The sequence below is a fragment of the Myotis davidii genome, unplaced genomic scaffold, assembly GCF_000327345.1.
Source record: "Myotis davidii unplaced genomic scaffold, ASM32734v1 scaffold176, whole genome shotgun sequence".
Taxonomy (NCBI): domain Eukaryota; kingdom Metazoa; phylum Chordata; class Mammalia; order Chiroptera; family Vespertilionidae; genus Myotis; species Myotis davidii.
The window spans coordinates 1,276,236-1,298,769 of NW_006287911.1; the positions used below are offsets into that span (position 1 = coordinate 1,276,236).

A 22,534-nucleotide genomic window follows, 5' to 3' on the forward strand; every position below is an offset into this window, starting at 1 on the left:
CCGAAAAAGAAAAAAGTAAAGAGATTCCAAAAATATGAAGATAGGGTAAGGAGACTCTGGGACAACTTCAAGCGGACCAACATCAGAATTATAGGGGTGCCAGAAAGGAAAGAGAGAGAGCAAGATATTGAAAACCTAGTTGAAGAAATAATGACAGAAAACTTCCCCCACCTGGTGAAAGAAATAGACTTACAAGTCCAGGAAGCGCAGAGAACCCCAAACAAAAGGAATCCAAAGAGGACCACACCAAGACACATCATAATTAAAATGCCAAAGGTTGCAAAGAGAATCTTAAGAGCAGCAAGAAAAAAGCAGTTAATTACCTACAAGGGAACGCCCATACCACCATCACCTGATTTCTCAACGGAAACTATGCAGGCCAGAAAAGAGTGGCAAGAAATATTCAAAGTGATGAATAGCAAGAACCTACAACCAAGATTACTCTACCCAGCAAAGCTCTCATTTAGAATTGAGGGTCAGATAAAGAACCTCACAAACAAACAAAAGCTAAAGGAGTTCATCACTACCAAACCAGTATTACATGAAATGTTGAAGGGTATTCTTTAAGAAGAGGAAGGTGGGGTGGGGGTGGGAGAACAATAAAATGGCAATAAATACATATCTATCAACAATTGAATCTAAAAATCAAAATAAACAAACAAGAAATCTAATGAACAGAATAAACTGATGAATAAAACAGAATCAGAGGCATGGAAGCATAGACCAGAGTGACACATCTCAGAGGGAAGTGGGTAGAGGGGAGGGGGAGAGGGGAGTAGGAAGAGATTAACCAAAGATCTTACCTATGGACACAGACAGTAGGATAGTGAAGGCTTGGGGAGGGGCAGGAACTGTCTGAAGGGGAACAAGTGGCGGGGGAGACATCTATCATACTTTCATCAATAAATTTTTTTTTAATTCAAACCATCACAACTGTGTGTGTTTTTAAAGGTAGCAGGAACTTTAGCTCAAATGCTATACAAATAAGCCTATTCTAAAGCAAAGTAAGAAATCTTATTTACTAACTCAGGACTTCTCACATCCTCACATTTTGTGTGGGGACATGAGGAAGAGGCTGTGAAAGAGAATTGACTAAAGCTGAAGTTTTACCAAAAATGCCAACAGGAAGAGTAATGTGAGCAGGTGAGAAGTAGGGTCATGTGCTGCCAGGTCTGCTGCCTGAGTCCCACTGGGCCTGGGCCTGAGATTCTGAGTCCTGGCTATGCATCAGAGAAAGTCCATTACTGCACCTAACAAAATTAACAATTTCTTAATCTAATACCTGAACTATATTAGAATTTCCCCAGCTGCCTCTAAAATACCTTGTTACAGCTGGTGTGTTCAAACCATGGTCCAACAAAGTCCCCACATTGCATTTGGTTTTATTTTTATGAGCCTGTTGTAATCTAGAATAGTCTCCAAAACACCTGTAATTTATTTTGCTTTTGTTAATCCTCACCCCGGGGACATTTTTCCGTTGATTTGCAGGAGCGGGCCTGACACCGAGGTACGTGTCCTTGACCAGAATCAAACCAAGGACCCTTCAGTCTGTGGGCCTACACTCTACCAACTGAGCCAAACCAGCAAGGCAAACACACCTTTATTTTTAATGCTATTGAGTTGTTAAAGAAAGTCAGTGTATTCAGTAGAATATCCCACTTTCTGTATTTGTTTGATGGTTTCCTTGTGATATCATTACCCTGTTCCTCTATTCCCTGTAAACTGGCAGTTGCGTCTAAAAGGTTGGTTAGATTCAGGTTAAACATGTTGGTAAGAATATTTCACAAGTGATGCTGTGTCCTTCGTACTACATCACATTGGGCGCACACATAATAGTACCTGGTTGCCTGATAATGAGGCCAAGATTGATCCCTACCATTACAGAGTTTTGCCTTCTCTATGACCAGTTAACTAATCATTGGAGTGGTACTTTGATCCTTCTATTTATTGTCACCTTGTGCAGTAATCTTCCTAGTTCTGGAACATTAAAGGGAAAACAAAATAAAGAATTGTCTTTCTTTTTCCATTTTTAATCAGTAAATTGAAACAAGCATGTTTTATGACCACAATGGAGTGAAGTTAGAAATTAATAACAGGAAGAAAATTAGGAAATCCACTAAGATGTGGAAATTAAACAACTCCTAATTTTTTTCAATTAAATCAAGACTGTAAAAATGGTTCTTTACAAAAGAATAAAAAAGATTGTCAGCTGGCGGACCACAGGGTCTCAGGTTGGATTCCTGGCTAAGGGCGGGTACCTCCGTTGCAGGTTCAATCCTCCCTGCCTCCCCAGTCCCGGCACAAGCAGGAGGCAACTAATCAATCTTTCTCTTTCTCTCTCTCCCCTCTTCCCTTCCACTCTCTCTAAAAAATCAATGGAAAAAATATCCTCAGATGAGGATTAAAAAAAAAAAGATTGTCTAATTCAGCTTCATGAATGTAGCCCCTCCTCCAAACTTGCTTCCTTGCAGGTGTTCCTGATGTAGAGACAATGCCTCCAGTTCAGCAAGTCAAAAACCAGGCAGCATCCTGATACCTTCCTCTCCTTCACCCCTCCTTAACCAATCCCTTGCCAGTCCTCCAAATCTTACCTTCTAAAATATCTCTCAGATTTGTTCACTTCTTTCCATGTTCCCTAGTGCAGGCTGCCATCATCTCTCACCAGAATTACTGTTAAATTTCCTCACAGTATCACTCCACACTGCAGGTGGAGGAATCTTTCCCAAGTTCAGAGCTCATCCTGTTTACAATCCTTCAATCTCTTTTCATTTTAGGATAAAGATCAAGATCTACAATGAGGCCTCCAGGGCCCAACCCCCACCTCTCTTGCTTTCTGGGCTACAGCTACTCCAGACTGTTCCTCAAATACCCCGTGCTCTTTCCTCCCACAAGGCCTTTGCATTCACTGGCACCACTGCCTAGAATGCTCTTGTCCAGCTTCATTGTTCATCTGGCTCCAACTTTTCACTCAAGCCCAATATTACTTCCTCCGAGAGAACATGTGCCTTCCCTTTTTATCATAGTATGTATTTACAATGTTATTTTATGATCTGTGGATTAATGTCAGTTAATCTCCCTCATTAGACTGCTAACTCCCTGAAGGATGAGACCGTGCCTCTTTTGCTCACCATTGTCTCTCTTGTGCCTAGCACAGTAGCTGACACATAGTAGGAGCTCAATATATACTTGATCATTCATATGAATGGAACAAAAATTTAAGTAGGTGTTCACCACAATTTTATGATACAAAAAAAGAATCAATATAGAGGTTAAATTATAGGACATTTATACAATGAAATATGTAGGCACTTAAAAATCATGTTTCTGGGACGGGGTGGGGGAATCCTGTTGATGAATGGCGGGGAAGAAGAGAGTAAAGAGAGGAAAATAGTGACAGAGGGAGAGTCTGGGTGGTGAGCACACAATGCAATATACAGATGATGTGTCATAGAATTGTACACTTGAAACCTGTATGATGTGTTCAACCAACGTCACCCCACTAAATTTAATAAAAAACTAAAGTCAATAAATAAAAATTATGTTACTGAGTAACATTTAATTATATTGAAAAACATGCATTATGTAATGTTAGATATAGGAGTAAAAAACATGATGAATGTGGAGTAAGAGTCCCATTTATCATTTCCACGTATTTTTAAAAAGTAGTTACTCAATGTAGTTTTGTTTTCTGCTTTTCACTTAACATTATATGCAAATATGTTATTCCCCTTTATCCTAAGTTTTGTTTTTTGTTGTTTTTTAATATATTTTATTGATTTTTCACAGAGAGGAAAGGAGAGGGTTAGAGAGTTAGAAACATCGATGAGAGAGAAACATCTATCAGCTGCCTCTTGCATACCCCTGACTGGGGATGTGCCCACAACCAAGGTACATGCCCTTGGCTGGAATCAAACCCGGGACCCTTCAGCCCGCAGGGCGCTCTATCCATTGAGCCAAACCGGTCAGGGCTATCCTAAGTTTTGTTTTCCTCGATTTCAGTTACACATGGTCAACCTTGGCCCGAAAATATTAAATGGAAAATCCCAGAAATAAATAATTCATACATTTTATATTGCACACTGTTCTGTTCTCTCCAGTAGTGTGATGAAATATTATGAGTTCTCTCCATCCCTCCCCAGACACAAATCATCCCTATCCACACTAAATATACCACATACATTACCAGCCTGTCAGTCAGCTGGTAGCCACCTAGGTTGTCAGAAGACTGCCCTGGTATCAAAGTGTTTGTATTCAGGTAACCCTAATAGTAGCCTAACGCAACATCACAATGCCTACATAATTCGCCTTACTTCATCATATCAAGTAGGCATTCCATCATCTCACGTCATCACAAGAAAGGTGATTATAGTACATGTTGATAGTTTGAGAGAGATAGAGAAAGACCACATTCACATAACTTTATTACAATATATTTTTATAATTGTTCTGTTTTATTATTAGTTATTATTATTAGTCTCTTTCTGTGCCTAATTCATAAATTAAACTTTATCATAGATATGTATGTATAGGAAAAAACATAGTATATATAGAATTTGATATTATGCATGGTTTTAGGCATCCACTGGGGGGTCTTGAAACATATCCCCCATGAGTAACAGTGGACTACTAGGTAGTAAAGAAATTGATAACAAGGTTACTGGTGATTTGTTGTGGTAGATAGGATTTCAGGGGAATTTATTTATTCTTCAAACTTTCTGTATTTTCCAGGTATTTTTACAATAGTCATGTATGTTTTTATAATTGGGAGGCAGCTATAATTAAAATATGGACTTTGGTGTTAGCCAGGTCTAAGTTCCAGTTCCGGCTTTACCTCTGCCACCTAGTAGCAGAGTGACTTGGGCATATTACTCAACCTTCCCTAAGGCTCAGAAGAATACCTACCAACAAGTTGTTGCAAGAAGCAAATGCTATAATGCACATAAATCACTTAGCACAATTTCTGCTAAATCTTGTTACAGATTTTGACCTGATAAAGATGTCACTTTTAAATTTTCAAAAATCTTATCCTTGGGCCCTGGTCGGTTTGGCTTGGGTTTGATTCCAGTCAAGGGCATGTACCTCAGTTGCAGGCTCAATCCCGGCCCCATTTGGGGCACATGCCAGAGGCAACCAGTCAATGTGTCTCTCTCACATCAATGTTTCTCTCTCTGTCTCTCCCACTCCCTTACACTTTCTCTAAAAATCAATGGAAAAAATATCCTCAGCTGAGGATTAACAAAAAACAAAAACAAAAAACTTTTTCTTGGGGGAAAAAAGAAACAAAGATTAAACCCACATCTAGTTTCAGTATATTTTCAAAAAGAAAAAAATGAGTTTAAAGTCACCAGAACTTTGAAAATGTGAAGGACTGCAGGACCTGGGGGAGCAACTGTAAGAAGCAAGATAATTGGATGTCAGGAAATAATTCCTGAGTCACTTTCTAAAAGCAAAAACAAAACCCTGATGTTGCCAGCTTAAAGAGAGGTGAGAACGTAAGCATTGAATGAAGTCATATACTGAAATACAGCTGCTACAGCTGAGCCCCTCAGAGCTGTTAATACCATGATTTCGGGCAGGAAATAATTTAGCCAAACTGACTTGTGTCAACAACATAGGGGCCAGCTTTGAAGTCTGGATAACCCTCTACTCATTGAGCACAGACTTGCAAGACATCAGCTTCTCCATACAAAATTGGCAAATTGGCTCCATAATCAGGTTGATAATTTGTAAGCTAGCCAAGATTTGGGCATCATGTTCCAGTCAGGGCAGTGTAGAGTCAGGGAGACCAACTTTGTAACACTTGTTTGGTTTTCTCCAGTGCAGTGGTTCTCAACCTTCCTAATGCCGCGACCCTTTAATACAGTTCCTCGTGTTGTGGTGACCCCCCACCATAAAATTATTTTTGTTGCTACTTCATAATTTTGCTACTTTGTAATTTTGCTACTGTTATGAATCGTCATGTAAATATCTGATATGCAGGATGTATTTTCATTGTTACAAATTGAACATAATTAAAGCATAGTGATTAATCACAAAAACAATATGTAATTATATATGCGTTTTCCGATGGTCTTATGTGACCCCTGTGAAAGGGTCGTTCGACCTCCAAAGGGGTCGCGACCCACAGGTTGAGAACCGCTGCTCTAGTGGCAAGACCTGTTTTGAATCTCAGCTCCACCACCTACCCTGTTTTATGATTTGGAGCTACAACAACCACTCGTGAACTTCGTTTTCTCACTTGTAGCTGAGAATGATGGTTCCTACCTCACCAGAGGGCTGTGCAAATGAAAACAATGATGTATGTGAAAGCCTAGAACAGAGCCTTCCGACTGGCAGGATCAATGAGTTATTTCCCCCTCCTGTGGCAAGTCAATCGCAAGACAGAGACAGAGCCAAGCACACCGTGCCGATATCTGAGCAGTGGGACGTGCAGCCCATGTCCTTCATGGGACATACGTCCAGTGAGCAGGGCTTTCTGCCAAGTGGTGGCCTTTAGGGAGGGACTGACACAACCCCTGTCTTCAGGAAGCAGCATGCCTAAGCAGCCTTTCAACAAATAGAATAGTTCAAACTGTTAATGGTTTTAAATAGGTAATGGTCACATTTGCTTTCTTGAATGATTATGCCTCTGAAATTTCTTTTTTCTTTTTTTTACATTTTTATTTATTGATTTTTAGAAAGAGAAAATGAGGGAGTGTGAGAGAAACATCGATCTGTTGTTCCACTCACTCACACATTCATTGGTTGACTCTTGTATGTGCTCTGACCCAAGATGAACCAGCAACCCTTGTGTATTGGAACGATGCTCTAACCAGCTGAACTACCAGACCAGGGCCACCTCTGAAATTTCTAAATATAAACTTAAAGTATGATACTACACACACACACACACACACACACACATACACACACACACACGCAATCCTTGAATCAGAAGAGTGATGGCTTTTCCCCAACTTTTTAGTTTGAAAAATTTCAAGCATATAGAAATGTTGCAACTAGCACAATGAATATCATGTGCTGTTCACTAGCTTTATCTATTGACTTTCACTGCATTTCATTTCTTCCTTTCTGTTCTTTTATTTTTTATATTTTGTTGAACCATTTAAGATTTAATTATAGTCACTGTGACATTTCATCCCGAAATACTTCAAAGTGTATTTCATAACAAGGACAGTCCTCCTATATAGCCATAGAATATTGAACATTAATGCCCTTGTGTTGTTAATATACAGTCCATAATCAAATATTCCCAGCTGTCCTAGAAATATCCTTTATAGGTGTTTTTTAAAATCCATACTTCAAAAGAAAAAAATTCACATGTGGCACTTAATTGTCTCATCCAGTTACTCTGAAATTCTGCCCTTCTCCCATTGGAGCTAGAGCTAATTGCTTTCCTCTTAATTTTCCTTTACATCAATGGGCCTCAAAACTAAAACCAGCAATTTCTTATCTTTATTTTCTTTTTTTTTTTTAAATATATTTTTATTGATTTTTTACAGAGAGGAAAGGAGAGAGATAGAGAGTTAGAAACATCGATCAGCTGCCTCCTGCACATCCCCCACCGGGGAAGCGCGCGCAACCCAGGTACATGCCCTTGACCGGAATCGAACCCGGGACCCTTCAGTCCGCAGGCCGACGCTCTATCCACTGAGCCAAACCGGCTTCGGCTTATCTTTATTTTCTTAATTGATTTTGAGAGAGAAACATCAATTTGTTGTTCCACTTATTTATACATTCATTGGTTGATTCTTGTTGTGTGCCCTGACCGGGAATCGAACCCACAACCTTGGCATATCTAGATGATGCTCTAACCAACTGAGCTACTCAGCCTGCGGTCATCTTCATTACTGACCCATATGCTTTTTTTAAAAAAAGTGCTTTGTACTAAATATAACCCCACCATGTTTCAGTTCTTAGCTTTAAACCATATATAAATAGAATAACAAATGTTAACAGCATCTACACAATGACAGGTCTAGGCAAGGGAGGAACAGGGCATTCAGTTTGGGGCACATTCAAGTCAAGGTAATGACAGAATATTCAAGTGACAAGACAAATAGGTCCTGATTGAAGATGGGAACCTGAATCTCTCCCTAGGTCGTAAAGTAAAGAAAGTCACCTACAGAGAGGTGAGAGGGGGAGCCACAGAATGGTGACTTTCCTAAGGGAGGGACTATGCTACGAGAAGGGTCAATCTGAACCTTGGGAGACTTCAGGCCGGAGGGGAAGGAGCTGGAGTCTCCAGCTGGCATGCTGGAGACCCAGAAGATCCAGGGAAGTGGGGTGTCCTGGGAGGCAAAGGAGAGAGGTGACCAGGTAGTGAGGAAGAAACAATGAATCTCACCCTGAGCCACTTACAGTTTTTAGTTCCAGATGCAAATCAATTCTCAGGACCAGGCCAGGAGAGGGGCCCTCCGGCCTGGAGTGATGACAGCTGGAGGCGGATCAGTCAACCTTCTTGTGGATCAGGGTGGAGGCCAGGCTAGCGGTGCAAAGCCCCCACTCAGATTTCCGGAGGCAAAACTCCTTCAGATAACACCGGAGACACAGTTCAAGAATCACCATCAGAAAGAGAAGCTGCTGAGAAGGCCGTGAAGGGACAAGCTGGGGGACAAAAGCCAAGTCAGCCGGGAGGCCAGGGAACAAGCGGGAAGAATGTGTGTCCTTGATCATATTGAGCCACTGAATTAACCAGCTCCAAAACTGCCCCACCTTTGGACTTTTTGTTACGTGAAATAATAAACGTCTGTGCCATGAAAAAGCAAGAGGCGCCAAAACCGGTTTGCTCAGTGGATGGAGCGTCAGCCTGCGGACTGAAGGGTCCCAGGTTGGATTCCGGTCAAGGGCATGTACCTGGGTTGCGGGCACATCCCCAGTAGGAGATGTGCAGGAGGCAGCTGATCGATGTCTCTCTCTCATCGATGTTTCTAACTCTCTATCTCTCTCCCTTCCTCTCTGTGAAAAATCAATAAAATATATTTTTTAAAATAAAATAAAAAATAAAAAGCAAGAGGCAACCTAAATCGATTAAGAAAGTTTCTTAAAAAGCATATTTACCAAGAACTTTTAAGAACCAAGAGAATTAAGTAAAAATATCAAATAGGAGAACATAACATAGTCACAATGACTGCAACAAGCTCACTAAGCTCGTTAAATAGATCTTATACAGATGATTATATTTGGAAGTTCATGGAGAATAAGCCTATCAGCCAGTCACTCGGTGATTATAAAAGATCAAAGAGGAAAACCAGAAAGGCAGGCAAAGGAAAATCTGCCATATAGGCCCTCAGTTTCTAAAGACAAGACATAAAAATACATACTCATAGGTGCATATTGTTACATATGTGTATATGCCCATGTGTGTATATCCATGTGTATATATGGTTTTACACACATATATACACAACACATATATAGATATATACATCTATGTCCATGCTATATGTGTGTGTGTATACACAAAATTTGTCCCGCACAGGAAGCCCTGATGAACATGTAAGCATTTCTTATTACTCAGGTGTTGCAAACAAGAAAAAGCATGGTCCAGGCCACTAAAGAAGTTTGAGGTGTTCTTACCACCTAACAAGGGAATTGTTGTCAGAGTAACTAGAATTAATAGAGCTTTCACAACACACCCGTTTTCATAAGGTTTCAGACGATGTGAGTAACGGAGGGGAAGTGTCATAACACTGTTCCCATTGCCGTGCTTCTCCGATAAACTCTTCCCAGCAGATCCTGAATCATCAGGGAAGAGTATCAAACCCTTTTTGTGTCTAAGAAATTAACCCCACGCACTTCAGTTTATTTCTACAAATCTTACCTTAGCGTTTATGGACCGAGAATGGACTTAAGCTCTAGTTTGCAAATTTAACTCTAAAACTTTCAAACTCATTTCCTTACATTTACCATGAAAATAGTCGGTGCTGGAGTTACGAGGAAGAAAGGGGAAAGCGTATTTTCCCTCCCAGATTAATAATCTGACTGGAGAGGTGAAACAGCCATAGTTTCATTTGGAGACTGTGGCACAGGCTGCTTCTTTCCTGCTGCTCAGTCCTCTAACCCTTGGGGGTGGTGCTGGAGGAGATGTGAACAGCTGCACATTTCCAGCATAGTATTCCCTAAATGGTGTCAAATGACTGGGAATGAAGTTTTAGTGACTGGATGATTTATTCACTTAGTCATCGCTGTTCCATGAGAGGAAACAATAATAGGCTTTTGTTTGTGTTTCTGTGTGTAGGGTGTGAGGGAAAAAGAGAAGAAAATAGCTATATAATGAAACCTTGGTCCTCTTTTTTCCTCTCTCAAAAGAGGCCTTTATCTTCAAATTACTATAAATATATCATAAAATAGAATATACACTGCACTGTGGCTCTTTCCAAATTGTTCTCACATGTTTCTGAAAAGCTTCTTTTTTCCTTCTCTATAAAAAAAGTAATGCATGAATATGTTCTGATCATAAAATATTCAAACATACAGAAGTATATAGATTGCAAACAAAAGCCTCCCTTCACAACTCCTTTCTCTCACCATTCAGACCCTTTTTTGGAAGAAAAAAAAAAGTTCTTTTCTTGTTTTAAACTTCTATTCTCCTGCTTTAGGGCAGTTTCATAACAACAGATGGCACATGGCAAGGAACAGTCAAATTCCAAAATACAGCCGAAACCGGTTTGGCTCAGTGGATAGAGCGTCGGCCTGCGGACTGAAAGGTCCCAGGTTCGATTCCGGTCAAGGGCATGTACCTTGGTTGCGGGCACATCCCCAGTAGGAGATGTGCAGGAGGCAGCTGATCGATGTTTCTCTCTCATCGATGTTTCTAACTCTCTATCTCTCTCCCTTCCTCTCTGTAAAAAATCAATAAAATATATTTTTTAAAAAATTCCAAAATACAGACAATCAGGAATCACTGAAAATGAACCTCCCTGTGGAGTGGAGTCCCAGAAAGCGCCAGGGAAATCAGTCACGAAGTGACTGAACACAGGTCAGGGTAGCTCTCCTGAAAAAAGGGCACACGAAGCCAGAAATATCTGTGTTTGCTTCTACCTTGTCCCTAGCTAGTTGGTTGTCCTTGGGCAACTTTAGTTTCCCCTGCTGTAATGCAGGCATGATAATAGGAGCATGAGATGACATCATGTGTATGAAACACCTCACAAGGGCCTGATTTATGCGAGGTCTTCGGCAAATGTCAGTGTTCCTCCCACTTCCAGAGGAACTTCGTTGCATCTAAAGCACACTTTGTGCCAGACATCAGCCACAGACATAGTTGCATAGTTATCTTCAAGTTCCCTATAAACTAGATCGCTCCATATTGTGAGATCTTTGTTGAATACTGTTTAAAAGAGGGAAGGTAGGGGAGGATCAACCGAAGGACCTGTATGCATGCATATAAGCCTAACCAATGGACACAGACACCAGGGGGGTGAGGGCATGAGTGGGGGGTGGGGGTGAGGGGTAATGGGGGGATAACGACACATATGTAATACCTTAATCAATAAAGAGAGAGAAAAAAGAAAAAACCAATAGTAATATCTGTAATAGTATTAAAAAAGCATTTGTGTATGTGTATCCACCCCCTGACATTGACCAGTGCCAGATGTGCTTTATTCAGATTATCTTATTAAATCCTAATAACACACACACACACAAAAATAAAGCACACTTTGGCTTTATTAACAACAGATGAGGACATTTATATTTCTATTATGCACATTGTTTATCAACAGTGGAAAAGAGCATGCCTTGCTCTCCTGCCAAGCTCCTCAGAACATGTCAGTGTTTCACAGGTTAATTAAAGGATGATTAGAAATAGATCTGCATCTATGTACAGGGGTGGACAAAGGTAGGTTTACAGTTGTAATACAAATAATACAATAATTAATAAATAAGAATACAAGAATACACTCTGTGTTTCACATACTCACAACTGTAAACCTACTTTTACCCACCCCGTATGTGGATAAAGGCAAGGGTGTTCGGGATTAAGAAATCCTGGTCATCCTGGGTGTCTTACTTGCCAGAATTCTGAATCATTCATTAAATGATGAATTCAAAGAAGCAAGCTGAATAGTTTGGGAACACTGGTGCAAGAACATTGGGTTATTTTTAAGTTATTTGTGGAATATTAACATGACTATTTGGGAGTTCAGAAATTTTGGTTTTCATCACCAAGAAAACTATTCTGCAATCATCCAATAGGCAAGCCCTTAATAAGGTTAAAGTATCTTGCAGGAGGTGAAAGATTAAGGCTTCTGGGGGAATCCAAGAGCGTTTTTCCGCCACCTATGAAGCCTAGAGTGCCCCCTACTGGTTACCTTGCAGAAAGCAAGGCAGCTAGTGGTTTCACAGAGGACTCGAAGTTTTGAAACACTGTAAATATAATCTTTTTTCTCTCTCTGTACCTTCCCCAATGAGTGACCCTCTTCTGAAGGCGTATTGTTTGAAAGAGAGGGCAGTGACTTTTTTTTTGTACCAACTTGATTCCTTAATCAGAAGTGTGTCTGAGATACCATTTCAAATGTGATCAATTATGTCTGTTGTATCCTGCGTTCTAAAGTAATCTGCACTTCAGCCCTAACTGGTTTGGCTCAGTGGATAGAGTGTCGGTCTGCGGACTGAAGGGTCCCAGGTTCTATTCTGGTCAAGAGCATATCCCTAGTAGGGGGTGTAAAGGAGGCAGCTGATTGATGTTTCTCTCTCATCGATGTTTCTAACTCTCTATCCCTCTCCCTTCCTCTCTGTAAAAAAATCAATAAAATACATTTTAAAAAATAAATAAAGTAATCTGCATTTCAGAAGAATAATTGAATGGAATAAAGTGGCCCAAAAATATTTAACTTGATTTTACCTTTTAAAAATATATTTTGTTGTAGGCTGAACTTGTTTCTCTTTACTAGTTTTTTTTTAATATATTTTATTGATTTTTTACAGAGAGGAAGGGAAAGGGATAGAGAGTTAGAAACATTGATGAGAAAGAAACATCAATCAGCTGCCTCCTGCACACCCCCCACTGGGGATGTGCCCGCAACCAAGGTACATGCCCTCGACCAGAATCAAACCTGGGATGATGCTCTATCCACTGAGCCAAACCGGTTACGGCTACTAGTTTGTTTGGTTTTTTAATTGTTTTAATATACCTTTATTGACCTTAGAGATAGAGGAAGGAAGAGACAGAGAGAAAGAGAGCGAGAGAGAGCGAGAGAGAGAGAGAGAGAGAGAGAGAGAGAGCCAGATGCAGGGACAGAGACAAAGACACGGAAACATCGATGTGAGGGAAACATCGATTGGGTGCCTCCCACACACTTCTACTGGGGATCAAGCCTGCAACCTGGGCATGTGCCCTGACCTGGAATCGAATCAGCAACCTCTTGGTTCCTGGATCAATGCTCAATCACTGCGCCACACCAGCCGGGCTGCACTAGTTTTTTAAACTTCCTGTGAATCTAAAATAATTTCAAAACAAAAAGTTTTTTTATATATATATATATTTTTTGTATTGATTTTTTACAGAGAGGAAAGGAGAGAGATAGAGAGTTAGATACATCGATGAGAGAGGAACATCAATCAGCTGCCTCTTGCACACTCCCCACTGGGGATGTGCCCTTAACTAAGGTACATGGTCTTGACCGGAGTGGAACTTGGGACCCTTGAGTCCGCAGGTCGATGCTCTATCTACTGAGCCAAACCGGTTAGGCCCAAAACAAAAAGTTTTTTAAAAATTTGGTGACTTTACTTTGCAACTTTAAATCTTTAAATATTTCTTTGAGCTAATTGAACCATAAAGGAAAGAAAATGCCAATGACAAAGACAGAGAAATGTGCATCACTTGAAATTTCTCTTCTTTCTTTTTCCCTGCTTCTCCTTTTGCTGGTAGCCAGTGGCCCTTCCTGATAATCCTGGAGGAAGCTGCAAGGAGCAAGCAAGAGCAGGTATGCCCCATTCATAGGCAATAAGAGCTAACTGGACTTCTAATGTGAACTAACTCACTGCTTTTCGCACATGTGCTAAAAAGCAGAATCCTTGTCTTTAAAAGCAATGTTACCCAGAATTCATTTACTTTTCATTTGTCCATGCATTCATTTATTCCAGTTATTGAGCACCCATTCTGTGATACACACTCTATATGTCATGAACAAATGTCACTTCTACCAGAAAGTTCTAAAATATAATCACATTCCTTTTAACATTAAATATCTCTCTCTCTCTCTCTCTCTCTCTCTCTCTCACTTCTTTCCCTCCACAGAATTCCTCTCTGTAATAAATCATAAACTCCAGAAAGCAGACTGAGTGTGGGACCCAGTCCTTCCCTTGGCTTGCCTACTGGTCCCTGAATGAAGTATGGAACTTAGATTTCAACTTGTATCTGTTGCTCCCAGCATTGCCCTTGGTTTTCCCCATCACAGATACCTGCAATGGGAACTAGAAGAGGGAGGGATAGGGTTCTTCCCCACCCAGTGTTAAAGCACACAAAGGGAAGAATTCCCAAACTGCTCTTTAAACACACACATAGCCCAGAACCCACCTTTCCCTTGCCGGCTGGCAGCTAAAATACCCAGTCTTGCATCCATGACCTGAGAAATCTCTAAAACAAAGTAGCCTGTCCTTGATTTGGACTCCTCAGTCACATCCTTGAAATAGGGATGGGGCTCTATCTCTTTCCTCCTGCCCTTTACTTCTATCTCTCCGCTGCCAGGTTGGTGGAAATTGAAGTACCTCTGTGGAACTGTGGGGGTTTGTGTACTACCGATTGAAAGCCACAGTTCTATTTTTAAACGCTTATTTTACAGATGAGGCTCAGAGGTGTTGTAAACTGCTAATCTGAAACTTGATGGGGAGGGAGATAACTCCATCCCTATATCCTTCTTTAGTTCTTATGGCTGGACTAATAATAAAATGATAAAATTGACACAAGCCTAGATTAACAGGAGAAAACTAATCTATACTAATAAAAGGGTAATATGCTAATTTGACCAGGTTGACAGGACATGTTCTGGATGTCCGACTTCCTTCTGGACAAAACCACGGTGGCCGGGGCCAAGGCAGAGGCAGTTAGGGGCAATCAGGCCGGCAGGGGAGCAAGTAGTTAGGGGGCCTAAACCGGCAGTCGGACATCCCCCAAAGGGTCCCAGATTGGAGAGGATGCAGGCCAGGCTGAAGGAAACCCCCCCCCATGCATGATTTCCATGCACCAGGCCTCTAGTTTAATATATGTGCATAGGGGGATCACAATATTATGCTAAGATCATAAATGAAGCTCAAATAAATAAACCAGACACCTCTTTAAATGTTTTAGACAATGAAACAATAAGTTTTTGAGAGATTGACAGGACAAAGACAATCTCATTAGATTCCTTAGAACAGAATCTAGGCAAGGTTTGGCTATCTGTTAGTAAGGAATCTAAACAAATTTGGGGCTTACGAGTAAATTAGCAAAGGCAGTACAAGGTTTACTTATATAAGTTTTCTACTCTAGATTCTTTTAACTCTTATGATAAGGTTGTCTCTGAGCCCTCAGGAGCAGTGAGGGTGCCTGTCACATGGGGGATCCGTCTCCTGGTTAGGGGGACAGAGAGGTCAGGGTTTCTTCTTGCATGGGCAGTTTCTTAAGTAACTTTAATTCAAAGTGATCAATATGACCTTGAGTCACTCCTTTGTCAGTAGAATCCCCTTTCTCAGCATCACAGTTTAGACTGACAGGATTTGAATCTTCTTTATTTAAAAAAAAAAAAGAAGAAACAAATTAAAAACATGGGTGGATTAAGAATATCATGCAAAGTGAAATAAGTCAGACAGAAAAAGTCAAGAACCATATGACATCACTTGTGTCAGGCCCCAAACTCCATTAGAACAGAAGCTCTTTTGTTCAAGATCTTTTTAAATATCCTTTGTAATAAACTGGTAATCTAGTGAGTAAACCAGTTTTCTGAATTCTGTGAACCACCCTAGCAAATTAATTGAACCCAAGAAGGGGGTCATGGAAACCTCTGACTTATAGCCAGACGGTCAGAAGAACAGGCAACAACCTGGACTTGCAATTGGCATCTGAAGTGGGGGCAGTCTTACAAGGACTGAGCCCTTAACCGGTGGGATCTGATACTAACTCCAAATACACAGTGTCAGAATTGATCAAATTGTAGGACACCCAGCTGCTGTCAAAGAACTGCTTGGTGTAGAAAGAACTGGTGACAGAATCATACTCATCTAAGTATTGCATTGACATAAGAAGTATCCAAACTATAGAGAATTTTTATAAGTTTATCTGAGCCAAAATGATGGCAACTGCCAGGAAGCAAGATCTCAATGGATTGAGAAAATAAACCCAAGAATAGAACTTTTGCAGCTTATTTTATACATTAGAATAAAAGGAGACCTAAGTAAGGTTACATGAAATCTATTGGTGGTAGATTAAGGGGGCAGGAGAAAGCAAAGGGAGGGGAAATCTCTAAGAATGGATAAAAAGCAAAATGGAGAACCACACTTCTTTTACACTAGTGGTACAGGATAGTTAACAATTAACATCTACAGCACATAGAGATAGTGTGCAGGAAAGAAGATAACTGCGAAGGATTCTATGCTCTTCTGCTCTGGAATCAGCGTTCTGCCTTGGATTCTGGCAAAGATTACTCTGGCATTTCAAAGGTCTGTTATCTTAGATGCAAAAGGACAGTAGACACACTCACGTAAGGTAAAGACTGACCTTTGTCAAGGAAGCCACCAGCCTAGGACGTGACCACCTGCCATGACTCACACCGTCACTTGCCACTTGCAGTCTCTGAGTTTCTAAAGCCCACCATGCAGGCCTCTGCGGAGCTTGTCAGGGTTAGTATGTGGCCCCTTTTTTGTCCACAGTGGGGGGTCTCAGGTTCTGAGAGAAAACAAAGGACAAGAGCTCTTTGGGAGAGAGCTTTCCCAAATATCCTCAACTCAACACAGCCTATCCTGGAATTAATGTTACTGTGACCTGTTGCCCTCTATATTTTTGATGCAATTCATATATAGGGATTTTTACATGAGAAAATGTTATAATTTCTTAAGTCCACACAGGTGGCTGGGAAATCCCTCAAAGCATTGCCCAAGCAAAGAGGAAGAGCCTTGCTTAGAGTCAAAGTTGTAATGGGAGTCCAGAGGCATGCATTCTTTCCAAGGGGAGAGCTGAGGTAAAATGGAAGGAATTTGCGAACTTTAGATAAATATTTTTTTTGAGATAAGAACTAGTAATTCCCATAAGATTTCTCCAAAGTAAAAAAGAAAACAAACAAAAAAAAAACCTTAGGAGATTAATGTTAGTGTTTTTTTCTTGGCTAACTTCTTAATGGGTATATGTTTCAGTTTTGATTTAGTTTAAGTAAATTGGCTCTTTAAAATCAGATTATATACCAATGTCTTAAACATATTGTTTACTCCCCTAACCAGTTTGGCTCAGTGGATAGAGCGTCGGCCTGAGGACTCAAGGGTCCCAGGTTCTATTCCAGTCAAGGACACATGTGCGGGTTGCAGGCTCGATCCATAGTAGGCGGCGTGCAGGAGGCAGCCAATCATTGATGTTTCTCTCTCTCTCTCTCTCTCTCTCTCTCTCCCCCTCCTTCTTCTCTGAAATCAATAAAAATAATTTAAAAAAAAAAACATAGCTTATCATTGGTGTGACCATTTAATACACTGCAATTTCTGTTTCCCCCAAATGCTGCTGGTGCATCTTAGAGTTACAGAAATACCTTATGTCAAATATATGGCTCATGTCTCTTGCTTCCTCATGGTCTGGTAAAGAATGTGATGACTATGACAATACATATGCTTTATAAAGCTGGGCTGACACCCTATTGTCTTCCAGGAACTTGTTGGCTTCCTGTATACATACACATTTACAAAATCCATCTGCAGAGTTAAGCATTTTTAACTTTGAGAGTTTAAAGCACTTTACAGACTATGATTTCTGTAGGAAACGGGTATAATATGTAATCTCTTACATGTCAAAGAAATTACCATTGATTTTCCTGGAAGAGACCATTTTTCTCTTCATATAATAACTTAAGCATATTTACTTAAGGCCTATAGTCATATCTTCATCATTACCATCATTATCACTCAGTGGTTAAGAGAGTCTGCCGGTGAACCTAGGAGTCACGGGTTCAATTCCCATCAATGCATAGGGGGGTCTGCAGAACCCTGGTGGAGTCCTATCCTGCCCGACTGTGGGGGTTCTCAATGGGGGTGGGGAGGGGGCTTACCTAGGGGAATCCTGTTCGGGAGCTGCCATAGACCAATTCCAGCATGTCATAATTTTAAGAGTTTCACTAAAAGGTTGATGAGACTTGGGGACTCAACAGGGTTGAGTCACACATATAGTCACCTGTTGGAAATGGCTAAAGGCATTTCCCCAAACCTGAATAGTAAACTGATTGTGGCTGCCAGACAGCTAAAAGGCATCTTAATCTACATGTTATTGCCTCCTACTGGCCAAACACCTGAACAGCCGTAGGCTATTCCCCAAACTGGCAATGCTTCTATACCCTTTGAAATCTTATCCTATGAAGTGTATTATCTCCACCTTGCCTTAGGACAAATTGTGTTAATAAAAGCAAGGGTCCTAGACAAGGAGGGGACTCTTTAGTTCCTTTAGCTGAAGGTCCTCTGACCCCCAATGCCTTTCAAAATTATATCTCGTCTCCAGGTTCTTTATTAGTCTCTGGATTCCGATGTCATCTAGGCACAGCCACTTTTTCAGATTCCTGAACCCTTCTTGATGCTGGGACATGAACCCTGGCAGGGCGCCATATGTTGGGGTCCAACCCCAGCAGATCCAGGGGTTCCCAAAGGTATGGATGGTGTCAGCAAAGAAGGAATGACACAAAGACAGTGTTCAGTTGATCAGCAGCCTAGCTAGGTTCTCTAGCCAGGATCTCCAGCCAAGTTCTGTTTTTATTGACGTATTACATCTGTATTTATACCAGTTAATTTTGGTAAGGAGAATTTTATTGCAATAAGAAAAGCATATATGTGTGTGTGCATCTTTGAAACCTTCCGTAAATTCCTCCCTTGGAACTTCAGAAGATGGTTACGTCTGAAAATAAGTCCCATTGTCCAACCCAACTGTGTGCAGGAGTGGGTGGGTGGAGGGGGATCCATTATCGAGCCAGGCTTCATTGTCTAATTCTCTTTCTGCGCCTTCCTGGGAGTGAGACACCAGGGAGCAGGGGCGGAGACAGAGCGAGCGACCACGCAGGCTGACCCACGCGCAAAGGGGAATGAGAGTCAGAGCTGATGTTGATGCCATTTCTCAGCAAAGTGGAGAACGGCGTTGCAGAACCAGGAGGGAGCGAGGGAGACTTGGGGCCCCTCCTCCCACCTCGGGGGCAGCCCCTACAAGGCTGTGAGGCTGGAGGTGGTGTTTGTGTTCAGGGCGTCTGCTTTGGACTTGGGGACCCCTTCCGGGGCCTCCACGACCATAGAGAGGCTACGAAAGGACTCGGGGACCTTGATGTGGATGTCCTCCTCCTCCACGGGGTCCTGGCAGCACTTGCTGCAGCGGCAGCATGTGGGGCAGCAGAGCCTGCAGCAGAAGCGGCAGCAGATGCGGCAGCAGCAGCAGCAGTTCCTCATGCAGCAGCCGGTGGCCAGAGAGACCGCGATGTCCCAGGGCTTCAGCGAGCGCATGCACAGGGGCAGGAAGTTCCAGGTCTGGAACACCTTGGGCAGGATGCGGGGGCAGCGGGCCTGCAGGAGCTTGAGCAGCACCACCAGAAGGATCACGAGGATGATGGGCACCCCCACGCCCACCAGCACTGGCCACCCAGCCAGCGAGAGGCCAAACACGGACAGCGGGACCAGGAAGAATAAGATGACCAGGTAGAAGACGGCAAACCAGCGGTACTTGGCTGAGATGTTGCCCAGCCCCTTGGCCAGGCGGATGGGCAGGCGGGTGAACGGGATTGGGTACCACAGAAGGATACCCGTAATGTTGAAGAAAAAATGGCACAGGGCGATCTGGAGTGAGCTCCTCAAGGTTTTGCCTGGACTGGCCAAGGCGGCCATGATGGCGGTGGTGGTGGTGCCGATGTTGGCCCCCAGCGTGAGTGGATACGCCCTCTCAATGCTTATCACACCGACACCGATCAGTGGGGTCAAAGTAGGGGTGAACACTGAGCTGCTCTGCACAATGAAGGTCATGCCTGCCCCCACTAAGATAGCCAGGTAGCCAGTCAGCCAGGAAAAGGGGAAAGGGAAATCGGTGTTGATGATCTTGATGACAACAGCTACTCGCCCCTCGAGCACAGAGCCCAGGACCTTGACGATCATGATCAGACAGCCACAGAGCACCAGCAGGGAGGTGACCAGCAGGGTGATGCTAACAACAAGATCCAGGAGGTTGGCATTCACAAAGAGGTGCTGGCACTTGGCAATATTCTCCCGGCGGGTCACGTTCTTGATGGTCCAGGTGTGGAAACCATTTGCCCAACAGAGGTTGGGGGAGGTGCAGTTCTGAATCGAGGGGACGGTGACATTCATCTGAGTCACATTGGTCACAGTTTTGCACCAAATCTTGATCAGACTCTTGTTCTGAGCTGCTGGGTCATTCATTGCAACCTGGTTGATAACCTTTTTTATCCAGCTGGATAATTTGCTTTGTAAGAGGATTCGTGATAACTTTCAGAAGTTCCGGGGCATTTTCTCCACTTTTGAAATGGAAGGACTCCACTATCAGGTTGGTCAGGACCTCCAGGTAGTGGGTGGAGACCTCCACAGGCAGGAGCACCAGCACGGAGAGCCAGTTGAAGAAGTCGTGGACGGTGGCCCCGGCAAAAGCCCTTCGGAATACATTCCGGTCTCCTGCCTGCATGAGCGCCACGAGGGTGTTGGTGATTGAGGTCCCAATGTTGGCTCCCATGACAAAGGGGACAGCAGTCCGCACCGTCAGCAGTGAGGAGGCCACCATGCTGACGATGATGGATGTGGAGGTGCTCGAGCTTTGCACCATGGCTGTCACCAGCACCCCGATCATCAGTCCCGCCAGGGGGTTGGACATGATAGAGTTGCTGCTGAAGAACTTCCCGGCCATTTTCCCTCCAACCAGCTGGAAGGCACTGTGGAGGACATCCAAGGAGCACACGAACAGGTACAGGAATCCCAGGAGCAGAAGGAACTTCCCGATCCCTTGCAAGATACACAGACTCTTCCCTTTGGTGTCTCTCTCTGTCCACTTGATCCCCTTGTGCTGAAGCTCAGGCAAGTCCCAGGGGTCTTCTATGTCAGTGGGCTCCTCTACCGGGGTGGCGGTGGAGTGGGATGGTAAAAGTTCAATCTTGGTTTCAGAGGTCCTGGTAACAGTTTTGTTGGTCTCCTTTCCTTTCCCATCCGTGGGGGGCTGTTGGCTCCTGATGCCTCCAATGTATTTACCTGGGTTGGGCTGGGCATTTTCCACCTCAGGCCAAGGAGTCATGGTAGCTCTGAACATCTTCCAAGAGGCTGAAGTCCTCTCCCTTCTGTTCTCCGTGGAGTCTGGGTCCAGCAGTCCTTGGGAAGGTGCAATCTAGAAGAGCTGCTCTCTGAGGAAGGAGACAACAGAGTGAGCCAGGAGATAGCTTTCTTCAGTTGAAGCCAAGTTCTGTTTTCATTGTCTTGTTACATCTGTATTTATACTGGTGGATTTTAATCCTATCAATTCTGTTCCAAAGGTTAGGGCATTTCTTATCTCCATTCCAAGGTTACTCTATTGTTCTATTAAGCTACAAGGAAGTAACTGAAGGAGATTATCCTAAGTAAAGATTATGTAGCTTAAGCCTGATCGTTCGCAGTTAAAGTGATTAATTACCCCCCTGGCACTTAGATAAGGGGTTTTATTCCCTCCCTAACTCCAGGGGAAAATCCTCACCTGGAGAAACAACCTTTCTCAGGGAGGTGGTCCTGTTTAAAACACATAGCATTAAAAGGGGTAGCAAACATATGCCATATGCCCCAGGTCCCTTGAAACATAAGCTGTGCAGATGTTTCTTCCCTGCAGCGACTGTGTCAAGCAGCAAGGGTGGATCGGCTTCTGGAAAATTCCCCCATTTTTATTTGTTAAATGGCAGCACGTGTAAATCAGCAGCCACCCCTCTGATTGGATTGTTTAAGACTCGGAAGAAGACTGACAAGCAATGATAGCGAGCATAGCAATAAACATAGTGGATGGAGTACACACAGAGCCTTGTAGAGGTTGCTGGCCTTTTCAGTCAAGGGATTTCAGCTGTCCCCAAGTCAGTGGTTTGATTCTCCTCGTTGATCTGGCTAGTGGGCGGTGTCTCAGGCTACGGGCTCCCCGAAATATCAGCACGTTGAAGGGCTGGATGAAAGGATCCATCAGGGCTGTGCTTGATGGTGGTGTCAGTGTCCGAGGAGGAGTCAGCTGTGCCCTCTGGGTCAGCTGATTTGGATGATACCAGGGAGTAGGAGGAGGAGGCAGAGACAGAGGGTAGTAGAGAGAAAAAGAAGAGAAAGCAAAAGAACTACAAGGCATGGAAGTGTTTAGAAAAAAGAGGGAGAAGAAAGGGAAGAAGGCAGCATA

The 22,534-nt window shown here is 42.7% G+C and overlaps 1 pseudogene; it reads right to left on the reverse strand.

The window, feature by feature from the left end:
* Nucleotides 1-19,089: 19,089 nt before the first annotated feature.
* LOC102766614 lies at nt 19,090-21,430 on the reverse strand (annotated as a pseudogene).
* Nucleotides 21,431-22,534: the final 1,104 nt, after the last annotated feature.